This window comes from Tenrec ecaudatus, chromosome 12, assembly GCF_050624435.1.
Source record: "Tenrec ecaudatus isolate mTenEca1 chromosome 12, mTenEca1.hap1, whole genome shotgun sequence".
Taxonomy (NCBI): Eukaryota; Metazoa; Chordata; class Mammalia; order Afrosoricida; family Tenrecidae; genus Tenrec; species Tenrec ecaudatus.
Genome location: NC_134541.1, coordinates 55,887,426 through 55,895,185, shown reverse-complemented (window position 1 = coordinate 55,895,185; position 7,760 = coordinate 55,887,426). Strand labels below are relative to the sequence as shown.

The 7,760-nt window shown below is 42.0% G+C and overlaps 1 pseudogene; it reads right to left on the bottom strand.

Annotated features, from left to right (window-relative positions):
• Nucleotides 1-314: 314 nt before the first annotated feature.
• LOC142422683 (histone acetyltransferase type B catalytic subunit pseudogene) lies at nucleotides 315-1,443 on the bottom strand (annotated as a pseudogene).
• Between the last annotated feature and the right edge of the window lie 6,317 nt (nucleotides 1,444-7,760).

The following is a 7,760-nucleotide window of genomic DNA, read 5'->3' as shown; positions in this document are numbered from 1 at the left end:
GATGACCTGGGGCTCAGAGCTAGAGAGCATGGCCACAGCGACATTAGGTTGGCACCCACAACAATTACTGGCTGTGAGCTTCTTCTTTTTAACATATCACAATCAAAATTTTATTATATAAGCTTATACTGTTTAAGAAGCAATTACAGTGGTATTTTAGATGCTATAACTTTTTCAATGCAATACATGCTCATAGATTCTACATAGTATTTTAAAATGTACTATCACTTCAAATGAAATTATTCAACTAAAGATAACTTTCAATGTAAGTAAAATGTTACAAGATATTAACATTAAAGTAATCATGGGCTTTCTCACAGCACACCATACAGAGATTTGCACATCCATGCTTGAGCAAGCTGTTCATTGACATGTTGATACTTTTCCACGAGTTCCTGAAAGCTCTCTTCCGGTTGTTTATGTTGCATGCTTCTTTCTACTTGGTTCATCTGGTTTGTCGGTTGTTCTGGTCTAAGACATGTTATTATTGTCGCAAGATCTCTCTGCTTTTTCTTATATGGACTAATCAGTCTGCTTTTTTATCCAGTCTATAGTCCTTGTATTGGTCAGCATCACTTATGTCAGTTACCAACAGTCAAAGATTTCATGTACCCATCTAGTGTGTTGCTTATTGATCTTGAACTCCTTTTGTGACTCTATTGCTCCATCTTCATTGATTCCTTGCATTAGCTTTCCTTGAGATAAATAAGACAAATGTTGACAAAGCTTCACAAGCACAACGTCTCTTAATTTCACACAGCTTTTAGTTGGATCTTCTTTCCACTGTAATATCCAGAACTAAAGGAGCCAATGTAGCATCTACACACTGTTTCAAGAAGTTGAACACCATGGCCTTGACTTTGAAATGGAATCAATAGCAGCATCTGACTTTCCCGTGGCCAGGTTTTGTCTGGGCACACAGAGTAATTATAGACTCTCATGTAACCTACGGTCACAAAGAACATAGCTCCCGCCTTACTAAACTTCTCAAATAAAAACAGCTTTTAAAAGCCACATCTAAATGGTCTGAAATCTTTCATGATATTCTTGAAAGCCTCCACATGTCATGTCAGCCTTATAAATCCGAAAAATAAAGTTTAAGCTTCCAAATGGTTTGAAATCAACTTCCTTTTTTTAGCAAACAAAGAAAATCATTTGTGTTTGTGCAAAATCCAGGTGGAATGATCTGTCTAATTTTGCCTTCAACACAATCAACAGTCTCATCAATTTAAGATATATATATATATTCAACACAGAACATTATTGACAGTCTACCAGCATATCATATAAAAGGATCTTCAGGTCTATGTGACCAAAAGCAGTTTCACTAATTTTAGTTCAGTTGCTGTATTGGTACTCTGTACATTTGTACTCTGCCAATTTCTTCTCTACCACACTCTTAGATTCACTCAAATTTTTCTTCATTGCACAAAATCCTGCCATTTCCAAGCAACAAGGACCCATGGCTGCAGAAGGATGAATTGCTGTGAGCTTCTTCATTCTTCCAATGTATCTGAAAGAAAAATATCAAAGAAAGCAGGAGGATACCCACCATGACTTATCAGGGAAGTTTATGGGATTGTAGGAAATGATACACTGGAATGTTTATTTTAAAATTATATATCTATATCACATTTCTAAAGGTTTGAGAAGGGTAACAGAAAGGGGCTTAGAGAAGACAACCCAAAGCAGAAGAACTGGCAAGGTTGACTTTTTAGCTAGGGTACATGAAAATTCCCCAAAGGAATTCGATGGAAATCTGGTTGAGTTAGGAGAGAAGGCATGGCAGCAGGGATGAGCCAAATGAAACACTGCTAGGAAGATTTAATGTGGGAGATGGAGAACCCGGATGAAAGTGTGTGCAGCCTCATCTCTACACTTGTGACCACAGGGTTTGGAGATCAGCAGCGGAGGGTAAAAAGCCCTCCTGGTGCACAGGAGATAACAGTGCACCCTCTCCAGATACAAAGATTTCTCCACAACTGCTCTCCATTAAAAGGTTACTATACAGCCATCTCTTAGGGTTCCTGGTTCCTCTGCACCCCCGGAGGAGAAGTGCCACCACCTCTGCCCCATCCCCCTCCCCGGCTCAAGGGCAATAAAGCATGAGAGGAAGATGAGATTAGGGCTGTTAAGCATAGCTGTATGCTTTCAAGAATAAGAAGAAGGAGATTTACAAAATAGACTGAAGGGAACATGTTTTGTTGTGGAAAAATCAGACATTTTCAAAAGGAGTGCAGCCAGAGTGGCCATCCCCCAGTCTTGCAGCCAGAGTCAGCTCCGCAGTTGACTTGAAAGAGCCTGGTCTGTGTCCTCTTTGCTGTGAACTGAACCAGCCAAGAAAAGGTTCCTGAGAGCCCATAGCAGTTTGTTAAAACCGGAGTGTGGGGGCCTCTACCAGATGGAACAGGACGTTTAGTAGGGGATTCTAGCCTAAATACTCAAGATATTCAAATTGTTACTAGAGTTATTGCTCAAGATTATGGAGGGGTGCTTAAAGCTGTAATTTAATCTGAAATTCCCTGGGCTATCAAAAAGGGAGATCACATAGGCCAATTAGTATCACTTTCTTACATTCCTATGGGAGAAATGAACACCACTCAGGAAAGGGTGCTTGAAGAATTGGACTTGCCCATAGTTCATGGCATAGTTTGGAACACTGTTATGGATAGAAAGGAATGCCCCTATATGGAATTAATAATTGAGGGCAAAAAGTTGGCAGGGCTTTTAGATTTAGGAACTGACACCACTGTCCTGAGTCATCAACAAGGGCCCAAGAAATGACCACTAACTGCCCTTGAATTTAACCTGGGAGGAGTAAGAGAGGTTAGTCAGGAGAAAGTATAGCAGAGTGGAAAACCCCACAAAGTACAGGGCCTGAAGGGCAGTCCAGCTTAATGTGAGCCCATTGTCACACCTCCCTCTATACATTTATGGGGATAGGATTTGTTAAAATAATTAGGGGCTAGGCTGTACATAACTCCTCAAAATTCTACAGCACAAGTCATGGTGAAGAAAATGGGATAGAAAGTGTGAGTGGGGGCGGGTGGCTTGGCAAAAACGAATGAGGAGCTCCCTCTCTAACTCAGACCACTCCTACATATAACCCTCATGGTTTAGGGTGTTCACATTTTTACCCTGGCTGCTATTTTAAAGCCTGCACCCATTAAACTCTTGGAAATCCAATGACCCACTATGGATAGAACAGTAGTCCCTTAATAACGGAAAACTTCAGGCACTACATTTTCAGCCCTTGGAATTCTCCTGCGTGTCAAGAAGTTCGATAGCGCCACCTTGTGTCACTTTTTGTAGGCTAACTCAGCTGGTATTGCTTTCTCTTTTCTGAGAGCTGAGCACCTAAATTTGCATAACAATGCAACCAATTTGACAGGGTTGGAGCCAAACAAATTATCTGTGTTTGCTCACAATATTATAAGATCTCAACTTTGAAAACAGAAGGGGGAGATGAAAAGAAATTCTATACACGACAAACTTCATTTAGCCTGATTAACTCTTAAGTTTTTTGTCTACTAAAAGCTTCTAACATAACTAGGGTGCAAAAGCACTTTCTCCACAGAGAAAGCTGATTCTGAGAAGATCTGGTGGAAGAATGATATGGCATTTGGGAATGGGGTTTGCTAACCACTAAGGGCCAGGAATATGTTTACATTTTCACAGATGGTGGCGGAGAATACAGGTGGACTCCCCTTAGGAGAGTGTGACCTTGTGTGGAGAGTGATGGAAGAGAAGTAGAAGAAACCACCCAGTCCTCTTAACACTGATTCTGTTCCCAGCTTACTAACATCCCAAAAGACAGGGCTATGCTTTGTGTTTTCACAAGTGAAGGAGATCAAAAATGGATTTCTCTTCAACGAGTGCAATCCAAGACAGGGAGAAATTGATGGCCTAGCATGGGCGATGGGAAGACAGCCCAGAAAGCTCTCTCCTCTAGTTGCTGGAAATTGCTACCTTTCTGGGACTTTTAACCTTTTCTACCACTGCTTCTGTCACTACAGGGCCACGCCATGAGTCGGTCAAAACAACATTTTGGCTTGAAGGTAAACAAGCGGTCATGTAGCTCAGAAGCAACAAAGCCCACATGGAAGAAGCACACCAACCTGTGTGATCACAAGGTGTCAATAGGATCAGGTATCAGGCATCAAAGAACAAAAAATCATATCATTGTGAATGAGGGGGAGTGCAGAGTGGAGACCCAAAATCCATCTGTAGGAAACTGGACATCCCCTTACAGAAGGCTCATGGGGAGGTGACGAGCAAGTCAGGGTGCAGTGTAGCAACTGATGAAACATGCAACTTTCCTCTAGTTCTTTAATGCTTTCTCCCCCACTATCGTGATCCTAATTCTACCTTGCAAATCTGGCTAGACCAGAGGATGTACACTGGTACACATAGGAACTGGAAACACAGGGAATCCAGGACGGATGACCCCTTCTGGACCAGGGGGAGAGTGGCGATGGAGGGTGGAGGGATGGTGGGGGAGAAAGGGGAAACTGATTACAAGAATCTATATATAACCCCCTCCCTGGGGGACGGACAATAGAAAAGTGGGTGAAGGGAGACGTCAGACAGTGTAAGACATGATAAAATAATAATAATTTATAAATTGTCAAAGGTTCATGAAGGAAGGGGGAATGGCATGGGAGGGGAAAATATGAGGAGCTGATATCAAAGGCTCAAGTAGAAAGCAAGGGTTTTGAGAATGATGAGGGCAATAAATGTACAAATGTGCTTGACAAAAAACAAAACAAATACTGAACATTTTGTGCAGGATTGGTAAGTGGACTCCCTTCAGCTCTGGGCCACTTATGCAAAGACAGATGACAGATTAGAAGGGAAGTGGCTGAGTGACAACAGTCTGTCCAATGGCTTGGAGATCATTATATGGACCTAGAGCATCAAGTGCTGCAGGAATGTGATAGGAACATTACAGGTATTAGTGTAACCTCTTATCCATATAGTGAAATCTTTTTTTTTTTTACATTTTATCAGGGGCTCATACCACTCTTATCACAATCCATACATATACATACATCAATTGTATAAAGCACATCCGTACATTCTTTGCCCTAATCATTTTTCAAAGCATTTGCTCTCCATTTAAGCCCTTTGCACCAGGTCCTCTTTTTTTTGCCCCTCTCTCCCCACTCCCCCCTCCCCCATGAGCCCTTGATAATTTATAGATTGTTATTTTGTCATGAGTGAAATCTTATCAGCTTGGTTCTTAGCTAGAAACCATCTGCAGGGGTTTTCAGGAAACATCTCATTAGATAGCAAACAGCTAAAAAGAAGATTTTCAGTCCACTTAGGGATGGGTTAAAATCATCCCCTAGTACTGGCATGATGAAACAACTGGTGGATGGGCTAGTGGGACTTGACCCCCCGCCTTGTGTACAGGTCTTACATGTAGCATGGGTTCTGGTTTGGCTGTGTCCTTGTCATTGATTTTGTCTTTGCCGTTACCTGCTGCTTTTACAGAAGGCTTTGATGTATCCCAAGTAGCCATTGAATTTAAAGCACAAAACAAAAGGAGGGGTTGTGGGGGACTGAGAACATGGATGACAGTGTATGCAGCCTAATTTCCACACTTGTGACCACAGGGCTTGGAAGACCAGTGTCTGTGTAGGTCCTATAGAAAGAAGCCCTCCACAGTCAGGAGATAATAAATAAAGCTGAAAAGACACACTCTCCAGAGAGAGAGAGATTTTTCCACAACTACCCTCCATCGAAATGCGAAAAAAGCTCTCTCACAGGCTCCTGGCTCCTTTCTATGCTGCTAAAGGATGCCTATCTGGAAGAGCAGTCGGAATCCTTTGTCTCTGTCACTCAAGGAGCCAACCACTCCTTTTGTCTTTTACTCATCTGATACTTAGCATGAAGTGGGCCCCTAAAGAGCTCAGGATGTCCAAGCTTCACCCTTTGCCCATTCTGTTGTGTATGTGACTGATGGAGGCTTGCAGGCCTCACAACTATATAAACGCGGCATTGTTGAATAAACTAGCTCTCTCTGCTTCCGACATTGGATATGAGACCCCCTCTGTCCCGCTGTTTATCATCTTCCATAATTCCACATGTCGCTCCTAAGGACCTGTTTGACTGTGGGGCTCTATCCCACAATTTAAGATGGATTCGATATAAGGGTTCTTTGTAATACTGTAAATAAAACCTTCGGCAAATGCTTCAAAAAGTAAAAGTTAAAAATTGGTATTACTATGTAATTAAATGTACTTACAGGTTTAAGAAATAATTATTTAAATTTTTACATTATTCTGTCCAACACCTTTTAATGCTATTTATTAACATCATCTGCCTCAATTTGATTTTGGAAGGAGATACCATCAGAGCCCTGCAGTGGGGGTTAGCCGTCTCTGCAGTGGGAGGAGAAACCAGGACTGCAAACTCTTTAGAGAAATCCAGGGGTCTGATAAATCAAGTACTGAAGTTGAGTTAGGATTGGTTAGCTTAGAAAGTTTTACCTCTTTTATGGATCCTGAGAGACCAAAGAAGAGGAAGGAGAGATCAGAAAGGGGAAACTAAAATGGCCCAAACAGAATAAATGATTATTTTTCTTGCAGTAAAATTTTAAAAGGTGAAATTCAATGAAAAAAAATTTGAAAAGAGTTGCTGTTCAGTTAATTCTACTCTCAGTAAGCCCTGCAACTTTCCAGTACATAAAAATACGTGGTAAACAAAGGGGTTCTTTAACTAAGAGCTTGGGTAAAGTTCAACTTTTCTTCCATGTGAGAGGCTATAAGGAATTAAGCAGCCCCCTGTGACCACAGAGCAACTTAGTATGAGGATGGACCCAACATGAACAAGGACGACAAAAATGTGGAAAGTACCTAGGTTTGGGATGGCACGATTCAGTCACTCGATTAAAAGCAACAACAAGCCCAGAAACATCCCTCTGTTGGCAGTTTGGTTTAACAAGTTGGATTGGAGTTATTTTGGATATTTTGCATCCAAGGTTTCTACGCACTTTTTCTTAGCTTATGAATTATGAACTAGAAATACTATTGTTGGTATTCCTTTTCCTGAAGAGGAAATTCATGATCCGGGTTGTCCAGTGACTTGCTGAAGGCCATTCGTACAGTCTGTGCTGGAAGGAGCTTCAGACCACCTTTGCTCCTGGTGCGATACTACCTGACAGAGCTACAGGTGACCACCTAGCTGCAGGTGAGCAGGAGGGCAAGCCCTTTGGAATATTGTGCAGTGCAGTGCAGTGAATCACTTAGCAATGATGTTCGTAATTTCCATCAAATGATTGTTATCCGATGGGTTTGGTTTCAGTCATAATTGATTATTGACAGGGTTCGTTGTGATGGTAAAAGCTTGAAACGCTAATGTGGGACTTTGTTAATTTTGCCGTCCAGCTGGATATAAAATAAGCAATTCCAGGAGCAGGAGGGAGTCTCGTCACCAAGAAGAGAGAAGAGACAAGAACAGAGTGCATCCTTTGTACCCTAAGATACCTATACACCGATTCTCCTTATTCAGGAGTCAGCTGTGAGCCCAGAGAAGCAGCAGCACAACCAAAAGCCAGACTATGAGACTGAGGGATGGACTCTCTAGTTCGTGGAGCAATTAAAACTGATTGTCTGTGGATGGGAAGGTCACTTGTTGAGTGGGGTGCTTCCAGCCACTGCCTTGGGAGAGTTAGATCTGCTGACTCCCAGAGCAAGAACTAAGTACCTTTAGTCTGAGGCTTCTGGCGGAGTGGCGTGCCCTGTGGGCATTTATTG